A 20,765-nucleotide genomic window follows, 5' to 3' on the forward strand; every position below is an offset into this window, starting at 1 on the left:
ATGAATCTGTTCAAAGTTGAGTTTACGTTCACTGCACTGTTACACTGTTAAGTAGTAGTGCTTATTCCAAAATCTTAAAATTTTGATTGCCTCTTCTATTGGTTACTTTAGGAACTAATTGTCTTCTTTCTGTGGTGATGTGGTAAGTGGACTTCAAAGGATATCTTGGGAATAATCTACCTTGTACCATGAGCTACTCCATATAAGCACACAACGTAAGCAAATACCTCTGATTCCAGTGAGTATCCCTGGTTATCTATGACTGGCTGGTTTCTCTATATAAACATAGGAGCTGCCACGGGCTGCAGCTCTATTATCTCATATGAACTCTGTTTATATGGGCTTAACTGTCTGTCTATTTTATTAGTGTTTTATCCACTGGCATACTAATATTCTCTTTTGTTTGAGGAAAAAATACTTTTCTATTGGAATGAAAGTTGAAAGGATTCATTGGGCAGAAACACAGAAGCTTTGATACTTTCTACACAAAAGTACTATTAAATAACCAATTTGTCGAGAGAAATTCAGGCAATTTTCTTACTTATGCATTTCAGTTATATTATTATTTCTTCCACATTAGCACTGTCTTGGAAATATGTATTTGTTTAAATGGAGTTAATATTCTGTCTTCCTGTTCATTGAATGGGCAAATTGTTCAGTAGCTGCCAATACTGATGTATTATAGTGTAGTATTAATATTCAAATAGCAAGGTGACTACAGTAATTAGACCAAATTACTAACTTTTTTAAAAATTAATATAGATCTCTTAAATGCAATATAGTTACTAATGTTAATGCTGTAGTAGTTTAAAAAAGAGCTTTGCTGTTGACCCCTTAGAAAAAAAGGAATGCATAAACCAACTTGGGCTACCTTAAAATAGAGAAGAGTAACTACTTTCAGGATCACCATGACATAGAGAAGAAACAAACGTAAGCAAAAAGACAGTTTATAAGCTCAAATAAGAGGCATCGTTTATCCTATAGTAAAACAACCATGCTCATACTTAGGCATTTATCAAATAGTTTATCTACTGTATGCTGTATGTTCTTTAAAATAGAATGTGAGATTCTGGGCTGTGTAGAAGCGGATGCATGCCCCCTGCCACCATATTTTTTGTTACAAGATTGAGAAAGAAATAGGCGCTTAAGATGTTCTGACAGATGGTGTCTCACATGACAGTTTTGTTAGAAAATCATTTTTTACTGAATTTCTGCATTTTGTGTTTTGAGTATTTGTTTCCTTATATCATTATCATTTTGTTCTTTATAATGAGATTTGTGAACTTATCTAAATGCCTGTGCTCTGTAAATACCTATCCTGTTATTTTTCTCTACAACGCCTTGCATGTCAAGGGTTCCTAGAAAATATGTTATGGTTGGACAGTAAAGTCTTATATTTTAGAATTATACCTTCAATTCAGAGTTAGAGAGCTTTTTTCCCTGTTCTGGCAGGGTAGCCGATTCAGGATGTCCAATAGAAAATTATAGCCATTCATCAATGAAGGCGAGGGAGTCATCTTTTATTGTAAAACCTTAGGCTTCTGGATGACTGTAAACTATCATAGACAGAATTACTCCCATTGTACTCCTTGGGGGCTTCTTGCTTCTCAGAAAAGAAAAACAGAGATAGTAAAGTTTGTTTGTTTCTTAACCACTGTCTACCTGGAGACTCCAAATATGCCCTTGCTTCAGACTTCTAGATTTTAGGCCCTTCTCTCGAAGAAAGTATTAAATTGTGGGATTCAAATTGGTATGACTTACAATGTGATCTGGTCTACTGTTGAAGCTACTGTGTGGTGCAGACCCAGGGAAGGCATTAGTTTATGAATGGATGTGATGACTTTTTACTGGGACATTAAACAGGAAAGACAGAGGGTTGCCTTTTGCTTTTGTTTTTATTTATTTATTTATTTATTTATTTATTTATTTATTTATTTATCTTTTCTCAGTAGGTGAGCTTGTATCACAGGACAAGGTATCTGGTTAGTGACCAGAAAACCAAAATGAACCATACGGTTTCCTCCACTTGCAACATAGGAGATACTCCCCATTTTCTGTGAGAGCTCTAGAATGACAACCCAACCCTTTTATTCCATTAATTGGGCTGGTAAAATAACAGGGAAAGTTAATGGCTTTGTTAAGAATGATTGACACATTGCCTAGTATTCCATGTTTCTCACTCTACTTCCCTTCCTCACCGCAACTATTTTTATTCCCAAATTTTTGCAAGTCTAGATTTTTAGGACCTATAGTAATAAATAAATTGTGCTATCATGAACTGAAGAGAAAGATCATTTATTAATAAATAAATAAGTAAATAGTAACTCATAAAGAATTTAAAATTCTATGCCTCAAAAGGGTATGTTCTCTTTTAAAGTAATTTTTAAAAATTTTGTGTAAAAACTAATTTTATTTCTGGTTAGATAATTCCTAAAATGAAAGGTTCACTAATTTTATTATTAAACTAGAGGAATATAAATGCTACTATTAATAACAATATTACCACACATCATAAAAGATACCTTAAATTTAATAGTCAAGTTTTTCCACTCCTACACTCTAGAGCCACCAGGTAATAAAACTCAGAAAAGCCAGGATGGAAGGGAAGGACAATAAAGAGTTACTGCTTTATATGTAGCTGACCAAGAAATCAAAACTTAAGCTAATTGCAACACAAGATTCCTCAGAAATTCAATTAATATAAATAGCATTTATGGATGTTATTTATCAAGGGATGACAATTGACACACTTTTTCAGATATTTGAAAACTTTCCACTGTGTATTTGGCCTGAGCCACACATATCAATTCAAGATTTGTTCTTCCCTGTAGATATTTTTCACGTAAGAAAAACCTTATTTATTTATTTATTTATTATTTATTGGAGATTTTATTTATTTATTTGACAGAGAGAGAGACAGCCAGCGAGAGAGGGAACACAAGCAGGGGGAGTGGGAGAGGAAGATGCAGGCTCCCAGTGGAGCAGGGAGCCCGATGTGGGACTCGATCCCAGGACTCTGGGATCACACCCTGCGCCAAAGGCAGATGTTTAACGACTGAGCCACCCAGGCGCCCCATAAGTAAGAAAAACCTTTTTAAACACTTACTCAAAAAATGTATATTATATTTGAAGTACAGGACCTCAACTAAGAGCAAAACAGACAACCATCCCTACCCATTCTAGAAGATGTAATAGTTACATTTTTTCATGTATATGGACAACTATATAAGATAATGGATTTATTGTTTCATTTTGACTATGGAAAACAGATTATTATACATATGGTGACCTTCTTCCTAGTTCGAATATTTTTCATTCCTATTTCTCTTTATTAGTTATCACCATTTTAAGTAATATTATCTTAAAATGCTTCTTGTATTTTGGTGGACTGTTTATATTCTTTATGAAACAAGGTGAACTAAAATATATAAACAAAAATCAGTGTCAGCAATATTCATACCCTAATTTGAGATCAAACTAAATCAAACCTACTGAAAATTTAGACTTCTCATAATCTTAGGCATTTACATTTTGAAACTATACAAACATATATTTAAATCAAAGAGGCAGGATGATTCATGACAGAAAGCTCTATCACCATAGAAGTTAAGAGAACTAGGATTAATTATTTCTCTTTCACTGGTTTTATATGTAATAATTTAAAAAGCATGCCCTGTCTAGGTCAAAAATTATAAAAACCTATTTTATCAATGGAATGTATACATTTTATATAACTTTTTAGTTTATTGCTCATATATGCTAATCAATTAACAATTATTCTCATTAGGTAACAGGATCTTCCCCAAGTTTATTTCAAAACTTGTTAATTATCTATTACATTTTAATTTTATTAATTATTATTACTATTTTTAGAGAGAGAGAGCGAGCAGAGGGAGGGGCAGAGAGAGAGGGAGAATCTTAACAGGCTCTATGCCCACTGCAGAGCCTGATATGGGGCTCTGTCTCATGACCCTGAGATCATGACCTGAGCCAAAATCAAGATTCAGATGCTTAATTGACTGAGCCACCCAGGCACCCCTAATTTATTAATTATTATCCAAAAGTAACACTATATGATAAACAGTATTATTACCCCCATAGGATAGATAAAGGAACTGGGGACAAGGGAAACTAAGTCACTTGAGCAAGTTATCACAGTTAGTATGTGATGGTCCTTTGATCTGAACATAGACAAACATCACAGCTGAAAGACTTAATTACCACACAGCTACAATATTCATTCTGCATGGAATGTGAACAAAAACATATGTTAGTATATTTGTATGAAGATAGAAGTAAACAAAATGTTTAATAGAATAAGTGACAAACAGACATTAAAAAGTTTAGTCCAAGTGGAATTTAGAGCAAGAAGAAAACCTCTCTTCAAGGGGCTTCAAGGAGTTGGGGTATAGAATGAGTCTTCTCAGAAAGTTGAGAGATTATTAAGGAGGCAATATTGCACAATCACAGATTCTAGAACTGGGAGATCTTTGAAAGACTACCTGTGGCCTCCAAAGTTGTGCATATCCTTATTCCTTGAACCTGTGACTATATTATATTATTTGGCAAAAGGGAAGCTGTAGATGTGGTTAAGCATTTAGATCTTGAGATAGGGATATTTTCTGGATTATCCAAGTGTGTCCATTCTAATCCCATGAACCCTTAAAATGAGAAAAACTTACACATATGGAGTCAGAGATATGTAATAAAACAAGAAACAGTAGAGATTCAAAACTTGAGATGAATTTGGCCAGCCTTTGCTAGATTTGAAGATGGTGGAAGGAGGGCACAAGCTAAGGAATCTGGTGGAGAATAGAGAATGACAGCCCACAAGGAAACAGGGACTTCAATGCTGTAACAGCAAGGAACTGAATTCTGCCAATCATCTGAATGGACAAAGAAACAGATCTTCCCCTAGACCTTCCAGAAAGGAATGCAGCCATCCAACGCATTTGCATTTGACCCATGTCTGACTTCTGACCTACAAAATTATAAAATATATAATTATAAAATAATAAAATAATAAGTTTAAATCATTTTAAGCTCCTGAATTGGTGGTAATTTATTATGGCAGTAATAGAAAACTGATACGCCATCTGAAGAAAATCCCTTCACACAGACAGATACATTATGTGTCCCTTCTACATGTAAAGGATTATATCTTAGATATGTTCAGTGAGATTTTTACATATAACATAGCTGGAAAATGGCAGTTACATCTGAAAAATCCCAGAATGACAAGTATTCATCATGGCTTTTAAGATCTTTTGGAAAAGAGATTACAAATCTGTATCACTAATATATTCTAGGAAATAAAATTCTTATTAGAAAAGCTTAAGTCACAGTAAGAAGGATTTCAATTTTGTATAACTTAATTTTTTTTATAAAATTACAGAATGTTTGAGCTGGAGGCAAATCTGAAGATAATCATTACAGCTCTGTAATTTTACATATGAGGATGCCGAGGTACTGGAATTGTATATGTAAACTTTAGTTTTCCAATTTGAGGGAAGATTTTGGGAATGTTTTCACATTCAAAAACCTACTTTTCCTTGGTGTCCATATTTGTTTATGTTCTATCATCAGGTCATATGGAGAACTACAACACCAGCCTCATCAGTGGCTTCTCAGCCCATGAATCTATAGCCTGTTTAAAGAATCAAATACTAAAGTGTGAACTTGAATTCCACCAGAGAAAGCTATTGTAATGATTTATTATGAACATGATTCATTATATCATCACTAAGATGGGAACGACAACATGTATTACAAGGGCTACATGGCCTGCACTTCTCACACCATATTTTAGAAACCTTAAACCCAAATTGTGACAGGTATATATAAATAGAATTGATTTACGCTCCCTTAAAAATGCAAATACATTCATAACTTTAAGTCTGCACATATATTCCACTACTGACTTGGACTTCTAAACAATTTCAACATTCTTTCAAACCTTTATTTATGGAATTTCCATACTTATTTTATATAAGGGGTACAGTTTTGTTGTTGGATGCACAAATGCACCCTCAGAAAACTTGCATATATGGAAGAAGAGCTTAGTAATTGATCTTTAACATATAATAAAATCTTTAGAGAATAACAATGGAAAGACAAATGGTAATCAACATACTTTTTTTGTCTTAGTTTTCCTCCTATCACTGATAACAAATCCAAAACTTTTTCTTTCCTCCAGCTTATACACAGAATGAGTACTCAGGAAAGTTAGGGCTTGGCATTCCAATTCTAGATTTCTTGAAACTCATCATTATTCCCATCAATTAAGTTAGGTATTTGACATAAAATCAGATTATAATCCAGCAGTAAATCACTTCCACACTCATAACTGCAATTATTTTTGAGAGAATTGGGTCAGGAAAAGTTCTTAATGATAATTTAGGTTCAAAGTCCTTGGTGTCACGGTCAAAGTCACTATAAGTATATAAGATTGCCTCCTATTTGAGGCAGTATTTCTCTTTGAATAGAAAACCTGTGTTTTTACTTTAAACTAAGCATGGTGATTTATAGATGCCGTGAATTATCTCTGCAACAGAATTAGTGACTTTATAGTGACACTTGACGCTTCTTAAATTATCTAAAGTAGGCCATAAATCAGATAATCTCACAGAAATTTTTAGTCCTTAGAACCACAATCTTGTAAAAAATATACTATAGAACTTGTTTATTCCTCTACTATTATTATTTATTTGTATAGCCAACTAATTGTCAAAATGTTCTGAGAGAGAGAGAGAGACAGGAAGGGAGAGAGAAGTGTTCTTCTAAAAGACTTAGATCTATCATCCTTGTGCCTGGTAAATGAATTCAAAAGGCAATTTGCAGCTTGAGAAATTTTGATGTTGCTGGTGATTGTGCTTCCATTTGATGATGATGACAATGATTACGACAGCAGTAACAGCAGATATTATTCATGAAATGCCTGTGTCAGGCCAGGCTTTCCCACACTTTGTCTCATGTAATAGAAAATTCGGCAATGGGAAAATATGGTATAAAGGAATTATATGGATTATGGAGATAAAACAAAGAAAATGATATCTAAATACAAATGCTAAAAAATAATCCCTGAAGGAAAATCTATTAATATAAAACTACATTTGTTTTGTTTCTAAAACAACATCATTGGTGAAGAGGAAAAGAAAAAGCAAAATCATTTTAAATATTTTATCTAAAATGGAAAGTACCAGGAATAATGCATTTTTTAAAGTAGTTTGGGAAATCATGGTTACAAAATCTCAGATTTTAATAATAGGAATATATGCATAATTTTCAAGGTATTACTAAAGAGACAAATTGGAGGAGGATGAAAAAAAAAAAGCACTGAAAGTAGGTAAGATCAGGGCTCCTGGGTGGCACAGTCGGTTAAGGAACGACTGCTGGTTTCAGCTGGGGTCCTGATCCCATGAGATCAGGGTCATGAGATCGAGCTCTATGTTGGGCTCCATGATGAGCATGGAGTCTGCTTAAGACTCTCTCTACCCCTCCACCCCCATCTCCCCCGCTCTCTCTCTCTCTAAAATAAGTAAACAAATCTTTTTAAAAAAGCCACAAAAGTAGAAAGTAACTTCGGATGAGAGCCTTGACAGACTAGTAGGTTTTACATGTATCCTGCCTTAAATAACTGAGAAACAAAGCCCGTAAGCACGTAGGAAGCACCTGTTTATCAGGCATTGGACAACACTGGGCTGTGATGCTAGAGAGAAAGGAACTTCAGAAGGGACCTCCACATCCACTCTTGCTTTCTGTGGGGGTCACCACCCAAACTGTGATACAGGGATTAGAGCCTAAAGAGTCTGCTCTATCTAAGAAGATGCACAGGGGCTGGGGCTGCTGACTCCATCAGAATTTGGAAGAAAGGAAATCAGTGATGAAGGAGTTGCACAGATAAGCAGATCTGCAGCACTCCACAGGGTCCCCTTCAAGGCTCTGAATGGATACCAACCTGTGTGTGGACTGTGACAGACTTGTGAGGCCAGGCAGAGAAGAGCTAAGGGTGTTTATTTTGGAGGTATCACGTTTTTGCAAGAATACAGACACATGAGTAGCCAAAGTGAGCATCTGGGCATTCTATTGTAACCTGAGAAAGGTGTTTAGAAGTAAGGCCTCTCTAGCCCTAAAGTAAATAATAGACTTGACCTGGCCTAACAATGCCTGAAACCAAGGTTTGACAGCATCAGCTGTCTGTCAGAACCGAACTTGATACAATTTAGAAGGATGCAACAAAAGTATAGTACCTGCCTTCTTAAGGATAGATTAAAATTACTAGACATTGCCACTTATGAAAATAGATGTCAAAACAGAGACTCAGAAATACCCACTTGAAGATTCTATGGCAAACAGAAAAATGTGTGGAGAATGTATCAAGTACCACCAGGAGAATTACAGTTCTCTCTCTCTCTCCTTCTCTCTCTCTCTCTCTATATATATAGTCAGCCATTCATACACACACACATGGTTTAAATATTTTTTGTCAGTTACTCTGAAAGTTTTCTACTGATTTTTATTACTGGCTATTCAAAATAAACAACTTCTGCCTTTGTTGCTCTGAGGCCTAAATTCATACATGGCCTGCAAAATAGAAAACTTCTGAATTTTCTTATTTTAACCACTTTCTTCTTGGAACAATCAGAGGGCTATGTAGTAAAAAGTAATTTACCAAAAACCTAATAAGGCAGGTTTTTGTTGTTTTGTTTTGTTTCTGTTTAGTCCTTTTTGGATCTTTCTGCTTCTCTGGCCATATCATTTTGTGATAAAAATTAACCCCCCCTTACTATGTATTTTCATTTTCTCAGGTTATAGTTCACATTGATAATTAAATATAAAGATGTAATTATCCAAATTTATCCAACACAATGTAAGTGTCTGGGGAACTCTGACATAGAGATGATAGGTATTGAGGAGAAAGGGTATATGGCCCTTTTCAACCGACTCAGAAATTACACCTGTGCTTCTTAACTGTTCATTTCAAAGATCAGGAAAAGTCAAACACTTCAAGATGAAGATATTGATTTAAATCTGATATGCTTCAAAAGACAAATATTCAAACCTATTCTATGTCTTATTATTTATTCTATTTTATGGGATATGTGCTATTTATGGCGACGGACAGATTTGCTTAGTTACTTAAAAATTCGGTTACTTTGAGCCCAATTTTTCTTTATCTATACTCTGTTCCTTCCAGGCACTTAGGGGGGGATCAAATGATACACAAACATGTTTGTATGTTGTGCATATGTGTATATGTGCATATGTATATTTATAGGTAAAGGGTTAGGGAGGTAGTAGAAAGAATATAAACTGGTACTGGTAACAACTCTTGAACATATAAAACAGGAAAACATTTCTTGCCAAGATAACTGATTATTCCCTTTCTTTAAAATGTCAAAATCTTTACAAAGGGGTTATACATTCAGAGGATTCATTAACTGAAGAATCCAGTGAAGTCTGATTACTTGTTAACATGTACTTTGTTTAAACAAATTTAGAAATCTATCAAGTGCAAAAAAAGATTTACCTTGAAGTATGGTGGATTTGTGATCATAAAATATTCTGAAAGTCAAAGACTTTGCTTCCTGAGAGGTCTGTTTGGAAGGGGCTTGTCTACTTTTTGGAGGTATCACGTTTTTGCAAGAATACAGACACATGAGTAGCCAAAGTGAACATCTGGGCATTCTATTGTAACCTGAGTATGTAACCTTACATAACTCTCCTGTAGAGACATCGCCAGGAAAAAACAACTAAAAAGCAAACTGAAGAGAAAAAAGAAGAATGCAAGCACTAAAAATTTCAGTGAAGCCGCCACTGTGGATATGAAATAAAAGCAGCATCTCCAAAGGCAGGAGAAACAAAAGGAAAAATGAACTTGTGGGACTTCATCAAGACAAAAAGCTTCTGCACAGCAAAGGAAACAGTCAAAAAAACTAAGAGGCAGCCCACGAATGGGAGAAGATATTTGCAAATAACACTACAGATAAAAGACTGGTATCCAAGATCTACAAAGAACTTCTCAAACTCAATACACAAGAAACAAATAATCAAATGAAAAAATGGGCAGAAGATATGAACAGACACTTTTCCAATGAAGACCTACAAGTGGCTACCAGATACACGAAAAAATGTTCAAAATCATTAGCCATCAGGGAAATTCAAATCAAAACCACATTGAGATACCACCTTATGCCAGTTAGAATGGCAAAAATGGACAAGGCAAGAAACAAAAAATGTTGGAGAGGATGTGGAGAAAGGGGATCCCTCCTACATTATTGGTGGGAATGCAAGTTGGTACAGCCACTGTGGAAAACAGTGTGGAGGTCCCTTAAAAAGTTAAAAATTGAGCTACCTTATGACCCAGCCATTGCAGTACTGGGTATTTACCCCAAACATACAGACGTAGTGAAGAGAAGGGCCATATGCATCCCAATGTTCATAGCAGCATTGTCCACAATAGCTAAATCGTGGAAGGAGCCGAGATGCCCTTCAACAGATGACTGGATTAAGAAGATGTGGTCCATATACACAATGGAATATTACTCAGCCATCAGAAAGAACGATTACACAACATTTGCAGCAACATGGACGGGACTGGAGGAGATTATGCTAAGTGAAATAAGTCAAGCAGAGAAAGACAATTATCATATGGTTTCACTCATTTTATGGAACATAAGAAATAGCAGGAAGATCGGTAGGAGAAGGAAGGGAAGAATGAAGGGGGGGTAAACAGAAGGGCGAATGAACCAATAGAGACTATGGACTCTGGGAAACTAACTGAGGGCTTCAGAGGGGAGGGGGGTGGGGGACTGGGATAGGCCAGTGATGGGTATTAAGAGGGCACGTATTGTATGGTGCACTGGGTGTTATACGCAAATAATGAATCATGGAACATTACATCAAAAACTAATGATGTACTGTATGGTGACTAATATAACATAATAAAAAATATTATAATAAAAAAAAGCTAAAACAAAACAAAACAAAAACCCAAAAAACACACGTGACATGAAATGTTAAAACTGTACTCCAAAAAAAATCAGTAAAAAAAAAAAAATGGGTGCAAAAAATCAATAAATTAATTAAAAAAAATAAAAGCAGCAGTTTGATGACTCCCTGATACTTACATTAAACTTAAGTTACTTTGGACTTAATAAACAGGAGCAGGTTAGGTGAAATACAAGAGTTTTTTTGCCTTTAATTCCAACTTCAAAATAAATACATTCCACTTGTTAACCAGATTTGTATTTCCTTAAGTTCTATGTGAATTTTCATACTGACCTTTTTTATTTCACTACAGTTAGAAGTAAAATATATAATATCTAACACTGTGGAACTATCATGGAAAATATGTCAAACAACGATATAACTGACAATTTTATAGCTCTGAGGAAATCATCTTCAAAATACTCCCAAATCGCTTTTCAAATATTAATCATTTTAATTTGTATTCCATTATATTATACATATAAATAGTGTAAATGTAGCCTTTTACATACAAAAGACTATGACATTTGAACTGAAGAATATTAATATATTTTAATTGATAACTTTAGTTTACATGTTTCAAAGTGGCAGGTAAAAGTACAACATACTTGTTTTTGAGAACTGAAAAGTTATCAACAGATAGTGTTTTTGTTATACTGTCTTATTAATATGAGATAGTATTTGATGGTTCATCATACCTTTAGAAAGATGAAATCTGATCTAATTTTTTTAGCAAGTGGTTCATTTAAAGATAGATCTTTTTCTAGCTCTGTCCTAATTAAAGCTGCTGCTTCCTCTTCTTTTAGTTCTGTTCTAATTAGAAGCAATATTATTTTCCAAAAAAAACAAATAAGTGGATGGATTAGAAGTATAGACCAACTATGGGAATAAAAAAGAAAATATTGTCTTAGCAAATCTATGAAAATTAAATTGAGTTACTTTTTTTTTGATGTAATTGAGTTACTTTGATATTAATCATTAATACTTAACCTAACTTGCTTATTTGCTGTATGCCAGTGAACTAACCCAGAGCTGCCAAAGATTACCATTGATCAATAGCTTGCAATTACAGCATTTGAACTTTAACCTTTAATTCTGCTGTGTTGTACTCTGTATTCTATCATTATATTTTGTGGAATTATTCATTCTGGAAACAGACCAATATTGTTCAGATCGTTGTAGAATTTTAAGAGTGAACCTTTCTACTTATGGAGATCTTAAGAATGGAAGGAAATTCTATTTTGGATTATACTGAGCAGATGCCCCTTTATTTACAAAGGGGCATGGAGGGGACTAACAAAATACAGAGTATGGAACATTCAGATCCTTGGATATTTAATACTTCCTCATGATGAAGCAGGACAAAAGCAAATTCAGATTGCAGCCATGACACTTCATTGGGAACAGTCTTTGTAGTGGAAAGAGCACTGAATGTGCAGTGTCAAGATAGTAAGCTCCTTTCCAATTTTTTGTTTCATTTTGGTAAATCACTTAACTGATTAAAACTTTAGTTTGCTTAATTACAAATTAGGAGTGTTAGCTTGACTTTCTTTAAGATACCTTTTTACTTTGAAATTTTAGGCCCCTTATTAACAATTTACATTTGACACTACTGACTTGAAATTTTTTTTTTTTACTTTTATAAATAATCTTTCAAGTACATATTTTTTAGGTGACAACTTAGTGCAAATGCATATAAGCTTCCTCTGAGTTACTCCAACAATAGACATATATAACCAACTGGTAAATTAGTCCTCCTCTGCTCCTATAGTAACACATGGTATTTTGTATGGAGCATGAAATAGTTGTTTTTCTCTGTAACTTACAATGAAGAGCCTGAGGTCTAATTTTGGAATTATGTTGGGAATTCTTAGAGAGCTTATCTTTACAATGCATGGATTACGATGAAAATACATTCACAGATATATAAAGATCCCTAGTGTGGTGTACTTCAGAGACTACACCGCTGAAACACAGAATAGACTCCAGATGGAGACCTCCATCTACACCAAAGACAAAGGCATCTTTCTTTTCAAGTAGGATGATCAAATGTCCAGGTTTACCCAGGGTCAGTCTCACCATACGCCTGTTATCCCAGTGTAATTCTTAATAGTGCCCCTTTTCATTCTCAAAAGTATCCTTTGGTTGATAAAAAAATATCTCCAGGTTATCTCTAGATAATTTAGGGGAAGTTGTTTCCATCATATCTTTAATAAGTCATTTCATAATATGCATAATAACACATATTAAAAGTATTCTTTTATATCATACATATATCCCACAGACTTCATGTAAACTCCTTCTCATTTGTTCTGTGTCTTTGTTTAGTTTTTTAATGTGATCCTTTATGATTATACTGTTACAGCATTGATATCTACTTGCATTTTCCTCTTAATATTTTTTTGGCAATAATAAAAGAAATGAAATGTCTAATTTATTCCTAGAACAATGTTAAATCTACAAACTTCATCACAATCTACAAGATATATGAAATTGAGTTAGCTTGAGAGTTTTATTAATATCTTCTTGCAACATAGCTCTAAAAGAATATGTGTTTCTACCCAAATTAAGTTTATTTAATTTTCTATTTTCTTAAAAACTGGATGGAAAGGCCAGTAACTCCATTCTGTAGATTGTTCTCCTAACGCTGCCCGTTCAGTATATTAAAAAAACAAAAACAAAAACATATTAAGAAAACAAAAACTAGGGGCGCCTGGGTGGCACAGCGGTTAAGCGTCTGCCTTCGGCTCAGGGCGTGATCCCGGCGATCTGGGATCGAGCCCCACATCAGGCTCTTCTGCTATGAGCCTGCTTCTTCCTCTCCCACTCCCCTGCTGTGTTCCCTCTCTCGCTGGCTGTCTCTATCTCTGTCAAATAAATAAATAAAATATTAAAAAAAAAAAAAAAAAAAAGAAAACAAAAACTAGATGAAAAGGCTCTGAAAGATATGTCACTTTTAAAATTTATTTATTTATTTATTTATTTATTTATTTATTTATTTATTATTTAAGAGAGAGCGTGTGCATGCATATCTGTGTAAGCGGGGGAGGGGAGGAGCAGAGGGAGAGGGAGAAAATCTCAAGCAGACTCTGTGCTGAGCACAGAGCCTGATGACCCTGAGATTATGACCTGAGCTGAAATTAAGAATCAGACACTCAACCAAGCCACCCAGGCCCCTGAAAGGTACTTAACATAAATGTAACTTCACAGTATTCGGCGAGTATATGCTTTATCTGGTAAAGTGGGTTAGAAATATTCCATGAAAAACTAATATGATAGGCTTCCTTGAAGATAGGGCACTCCTGCTAGGTAAAAAGCTATTAATTAACAAGTCCCTTTTGTTTTCTAACGTTAGAGTTGGATGACTTTGCTACTATGGCATCAGAGCTTCCCCCCAACTATCTAGACAAAATAAATGTTTCTAACTTCTTTTGGCATAGAAGTAGGTGTGGTGGCTAAAACCTTAACATTGTTGTTGAGACAATTAATTCAAATCTTGCCTCAGTTGTTTCTAAGCTATTTGGTTTTGTGCTTGTTATAAAAAAATTTTTCACATGGCTCAATTTCCTCACACTTAAAATTTAAGTGATGATGATAATGATGATGATGGTACTGATACTAATAATAATAACCAGCATCACAGGGATATTGTAAAATAAATGAGATACTACGTATAATCTACTGAACATATTGTCTGAGACAACTTATTAGCTAATAAATAGTAGTCATATTGTTGATAGCCAGGACATTCTAGGCTCTGAAAAAAAAATGGAACATTTAAAAGGCAGGCTCTTCAGGAGGGGGAATGAATAGGCAGAGCAGAAAGGATTTTTAGGGCAGGAAATGCTCTGTATGATTCTATAATGGTGACTCTATGTCATTATACATCTGTCTAAACCCACAGAATGTACAATACTATGAGTGAACTATAATGTGAATATGGACTTCGGGTGAGTGTGATGTGTCAGTGTAGGTTTACCAAATGTACCACTGTGGTGGGGGATGTTGATAATGGAGAAGGTATGCATATATGTGGGCAGGAGATATATGGGAAATCTCTGTACCTTCCTCTATGATTTTCTGAGAGAGAAACTAAAAGTGCTCTAAAACAGTCTTTAAAAAAAGGCAGGCACTCAATAAAAAACAATAATTGCTTATTAATATGCTTTAGTTAAGTAGCAAGTAAGGTGTAATTGGAAAGTGAATTTATGGAGTGATTTCATAAAGAAAGAAGGGACACAGATTTTGTAAAAAAAACAGTAACTTTTAAAATAATTTTGAATATTTATAAATCTAATGATGCTTCCTTTTTTTAAAAAAAGTATTTATTTATTTACTTCACAGACACACACACACACACACACACACACACACACACACACGGAAAAAGAGCACAAGCAGGAGGAGCAGCAGACAGAGGGAGAGGGAGACGTTCCCATGGAGCCTCCCCATGGAGCAGGGAGCTCTACACGGGGCTCTATCCCAGGACCCTGAGATCATGACCTGAGCAGAAGGCAGATGCTTAACAGACCAAGGATCCCCTTCTTTGGTAAGTTTTAAGCTTCAACACACTGTGGGAATTCGTAATGTCTGGCTAGATAAGATTTAATAAACACATGCCTCCCTGGTTGAGACTAGTTGAAAAGCAAAGGAGGGTCCAGAAAACTGGGCCTCCTTTAAAGTTTCTGGGCTGAACACAGCCAGATCCTTGCTGCAGTTCAATACTCCCATCCAGGGAGTAAATGCTTAGGAGAAGCATTTATCTTTGGTGGTCATATACTCCACGCACTTCCTGTCTGCACATGCGTCACGAGCACGGGTTGTTCTAATCACACGATTCTCCCTATGTCACTGTCCTGATTATTAAAGCTTCGCACTCCTTTTTGTTTTTCTTATTCCCTTGACGTACTGATGACTTCACAATAAACATGGAGGCAGAGCTTGGCTCGGGACATTTCGGCACTAGAGCGTCTGGTCTCCTCCCCCTCTCCTTTCTCCTACTTAGGCTTCTGGAATAACTTTTCATTCCCCTCCTCAGGGTTTGCTGGCCAAACGCGACAAGACACTAGACTTCCAAAACCGTTTCAACACACAGATTCTGGCAGTGCAGTTGATCTTCCCAGAATCCTCTTCCCTAGATTGATTGGTTTGTGAATTTTAAAAAGTCCTTGTATTTCAGGAACAAACAACATGGCTGGGATGTATTATTCTTTTTAATACATTTCTTGAATTTGATTTGCTAGTACTTTGTTTAGAATTCATGAGATAATTTTCCTTTCTTTGTAAGTTTCATGAAAGCTTCATGAAATGAGCTTTGAGGTGTTCTTTTTTCTATTTTCTAAAATATGTTTGTAAGGTTGATGTTACTCTTTAAAAGCCTGAAAGAATTTACTGATGAAGCCATCTAGGTCTAGAGATATCTTTTGTGCTAAGTGTCCTTTACAGATTCAATTGCTTTAATAGATATTTAGAATTTTTAATTCTTCTTGATCATTTTTGACAGTATTTTTCTAGTTATTTATCAGTTGGATCCAAATTTAAATATTTGCTGTATTAAAGTTTTACTTTAAAGGAATATTCTCCTATTATCTCTTCAATGGCTTTAGAATCTCTAGTGGAGTTACTATTCCTGTTATGGTACTCTACTTTCTTTTGTTTTCTGTGAACAACCTGGTGAAAGGTTATGTTTAGTCGGTCTTTTTAAACAAATAACTTTTGGATTTCTTGATATTCTTTATGTTTGTTTCCTGTATCACTGGTTTATTTTCTTAATTCCCTTTTTCATAAAGGTTAGTTATTTTTATTTAAAAAATAATAATATATTTAATATCAAGAAAAAATTGAGTAACACATTAGCATACTCAGGTACTTCGTTTTTACTTATAATGCCTAGAGATAATGGGGCACCTGGGTGGCTCAGTCGGTGGCTCACTCAGTCATCTGACTCTTGATTTTTGGCTCAGGTCATTATCTCAGGGTTGTGAGATAGAGCCCAGTGTCAGGCTCTGTGCTGGGCATGGAGCCTGCTTAAGATTCTCTCTCTCCTCTCCTTCTGCCTCTCCCTTCCCCCCAAAATGCCTAGAGATAACAAGCAAAACTTTTGAGTGCATTTTACCTTTATTTTAATTTTTTATTTAAATTCCAGTTTGTTAACATACAATGTTATACCGGTTTCAGGAGTAGAATCTAGTGATTCATCACTTACATATAATACCCAGTGCTCATCCCAACAAGTGCCCTCCTTAATACCCATCACCTGTCTAGCCCATCCCCAACCCACTCCCTCCAGCAACTCTCAGTTTGTTCTCTATAGTTAAGAGTCTCTTATGGTTTGCCTTCATCTCTCCCCCATCCCTTCCCTATATTAATCTGTTTTTAGGTGGGTTTTTTTTTGGGGGGGTACTGGGTACAGTATACCTTATAGATAGTACATGACAAGATAGGGCTCCCCAAGTCCCTGCCCTCCTTCAGGGGGTCTGGGATGGAAACTGTGGAGGTCGGGAGATTCTCAGTGTGTTGGGAGATGAGTTGGGGCAAGGACTCCCTAGCAGCTGAGGGCCTCTCTCTTCCTCTGGCTCTCATCTGTTTGTTTCTTAAATCACATGGAATTTGTCTTTCTCTGATTTATTGTTCTTAGGATAATATGCTCTAGCTCCATCCACGTCATTGCAAATGGCAAGATTTCATTCTTTCTGATGGCTGAGTAATATTCCATTGTGTGTGTGTGTGTGTGTGTGTGTGTGTGTGTGTGTTGCTTCCTATATTGTTAATTTTAGTCATTCTGACTGGTGTGAGGTGATATCACGGTTTTGATTTGTATTTCTCTGATGATGAGTGATGTTGAGCATCTTTTCATGTGACTGTTAGCCATCAGATGTCTTCTTTGGAAAAAGGTCTATTTATGCCTTCTGCTCATTTATTAACTGCCCATTTATTAACTGGATTATTTGTTTTTTGGGTGAGTTTGGTAAGTTAATTAATGATTCTGGAAACTAACCCTTTATCAGATATGTCATTTGCAAATATCTTCTCCCATTCTGTGGGTTGCCGTTTAGTTTTGTTGATTGTTTCCTTTGCTGTGCAAAAGCTTTTTATCTTGACGAAGTCCTAATACTTCATTTTTGCTTTTGTTTCCTTTGCCTCAGGAGATGTGTCTAGTAAGAAGTTGCTACAGCCAAGGTTAAGCAGGTTGCTGCCTGTGTTCTTCTCTAGGATTTTGATGGTTTCCTGTTTCATCTGTATGTCTTTCATCCATTTTGAATTTATTTTTGTGTATGGTATAAGAAAGTGGTCCATTTTCATTCTTCTGCATGTGGCTGTCCAGTTTTCCCAACACCGTTTGTTGAAGAGACTCTTTTTTCCATTGGATATTCTTTCCTGCTTTGTCAAAGATTAGTTGGCCATATAGTTGTGGGTCCATTTCTGGGTTTTCTATTCTGTTCCATTGATCTGTCTGTTTTTGTGCCAGTACCATAGTGTCTTGATGACTATAGCTTTGTAATATAGCTTGAAGTGGGGAATTGTGATGCCTCCAGCTGCGCTTTTCTTTTTCAAGATTGCTTTGGCTATTCAGGGTCTTTTGTGGTTCCATACAAATTTTAGAATTGTTTGTTCTAGCTCTGTGAAAAATGCTGGTGGTAATTTGATAGGGATAGCATTAAATGTGTAGATTGCTTTGGGTAGTATAAATATTTTAACAATATCTTCTTCTTCCAATCCATGAGTATAGACTGTTTTTCCATTTCATTGTGTCATCTTTAATTTCTTTCATCAGTGTTTTAGAGTTTTCGGAATACAGATTTTTTACCTCTGTGGTGAGGTTTATTCCTAGGCATCTTATGGTTTGGGGTATAATTACAATTGGGATTGACTCCTTGATTTTTCTTTTTGCTGCTTCATTATTGGTGTACAGAAATGGAACAGGTTTCTGTATGTTGATTTATGTATCCTGTGTCTTTGCTGAATTCGTATCAGTTCTAGCAAGTTTTTGGTGGAGTCTTTTGCGTTTTCTACACAGAGTATCAAGTCGTCTGCAAATAGCATTGTTTGACTTCTTCCTTGCCATTTGGATGCCTTTTATTTCTTTTTGTTGTCTGATTGATGAGGCTAGGACTTCCAGTACTATGTGAAATGACAATGGTGAGAGTGTACATCCCTGTCTTGTTCCTGATCTCAGTTTTTCCCCATTAAGGATGATATTCGCTGTGGGTCTTTCATATTTGGCCTTTAGGATGTTGAGGTATGTTCCCTTTATTGGGTATACTATAACATTTGATATATGTCCCTAAAAAATAAATCTATCCATCCATCCATCCATCCATCCATCCATCCATCCATCCATCCACACTGTTTGTCTGTGTGTCTTCCATTTAACTGTTACTAAGTTAGAGTACCTTTGTGTTCCAAATTTGACTTACTCAACACTGGCTTTAAGATCACTCCAGGTTTTGATGTGCATATTTATTTGCTTCAAACTATCTTTTAAATACATGTCCTTCATATTCTACCTTCCTACCTTTCTATTCTTTCATTCTACCTGTGAATGTACCCTTTATCATTCTTTTTTGTGCTCATTTTGTCATTTCTTTCACATTTTATTCATTACTCTCACAAAAATGTTGTCTAACTTCTCAATCGTTTTGACATCCCAATCCTCTCTATTGTTTTTCTTTATTGTTATTGATTTCTGATCACATCACAACTATTCCATATTGTTAATGGCTCTATCACTCTAGTTCATTTGTGTTTAAATAAATTCAAAATTACTGTACAAAAAAATTTTAAGCTGTAAACTTTCTTCTAAGCTCTGCTCTAGCTGTCCCACACCAATTTTAACGACATGCATTGATTTGTCACTTATGATTTCTCTTGTGAATTCCTCTTTAAATCAGTGTTTTATTTCTAGATTAGTAGGAGTTTTAAGAAGATTTCTGTTAGTCACTTTTTAATTTTATTTTCCCATTTTTAGAAAATATTCTGTTACCACTGCAAACCTCAAAGTTATTTAAGAAATTTAATTTTGGAAACTTCACTCTACAATGTACTACTACAAAAAATTTAAATACATATTGACAAAATGCACCCATACTTATGTATGCTTAGAAAATGAGCACTAGGGGCGCCTGGGTGGCACAGCGGTTAAGCGTCTGCCTTTGGCTCAGGGCGTGATCCTGGCGTTATGGGATCGAGCCCCACGTCAGGCTCTTCCGCTGGGAGCCTGCTTCTTCCTCTCCCACTCCCCCTGCTTGTGTTCCCTCTCTCACTGGCTGTCTCTATCTCTGTCGAATAAATAAATAAAATCTTTAAAAAAAAAAAAGAAAATGAGCACTAAAATGTATTGCATATATGAACAGGGTCAATTGCATTTCTATACAATTAAGGTTTTAGTACTTTAAATGTTATAACCTATTTTATTATATTTAGTAAATTTCATTTATCCATCATAACTCTAAAAATCATCCAGTCTGTTTCTATGACACTGGAATGGCCATTATACTCTTTAACAGATCATGTTTTTTGTCTGTTTGTTTGGTTTGGTTTGGCTTAAGAGTAGGTTGTATCTTTGGATGCAACTATGTAGAAAAAATGAATTAATTTACATATAGTTCTGAGACTATGAGATGTACCGATTATGAAATTCACAAATAAATCATACTTCTTTCTTTCCTAGTAGTTTTTTAGTTGGAGAAATTGGTATTAAAACTGATTTTCGTTTTTTTGTGGGGTTTTTTTTGTAAATATCAAAATTTTGTGCAGCCTCAGAGAATGTTTTAATC

This window comes from Ursus arctos, unplaced genomic scaffold, assembly GCF_023065955.2.
Source record: "Ursus arctos isolate Adak ecotype North America unplaced genomic scaffold, UrsArc2.0 scaffold_21, whole genome shotgun sequence".
Classification (NCBI taxonomy): Eukaryota; Metazoa; Chordata; class Mammalia; order Carnivora; family Ursidae; genus Ursus; species Ursus arctos.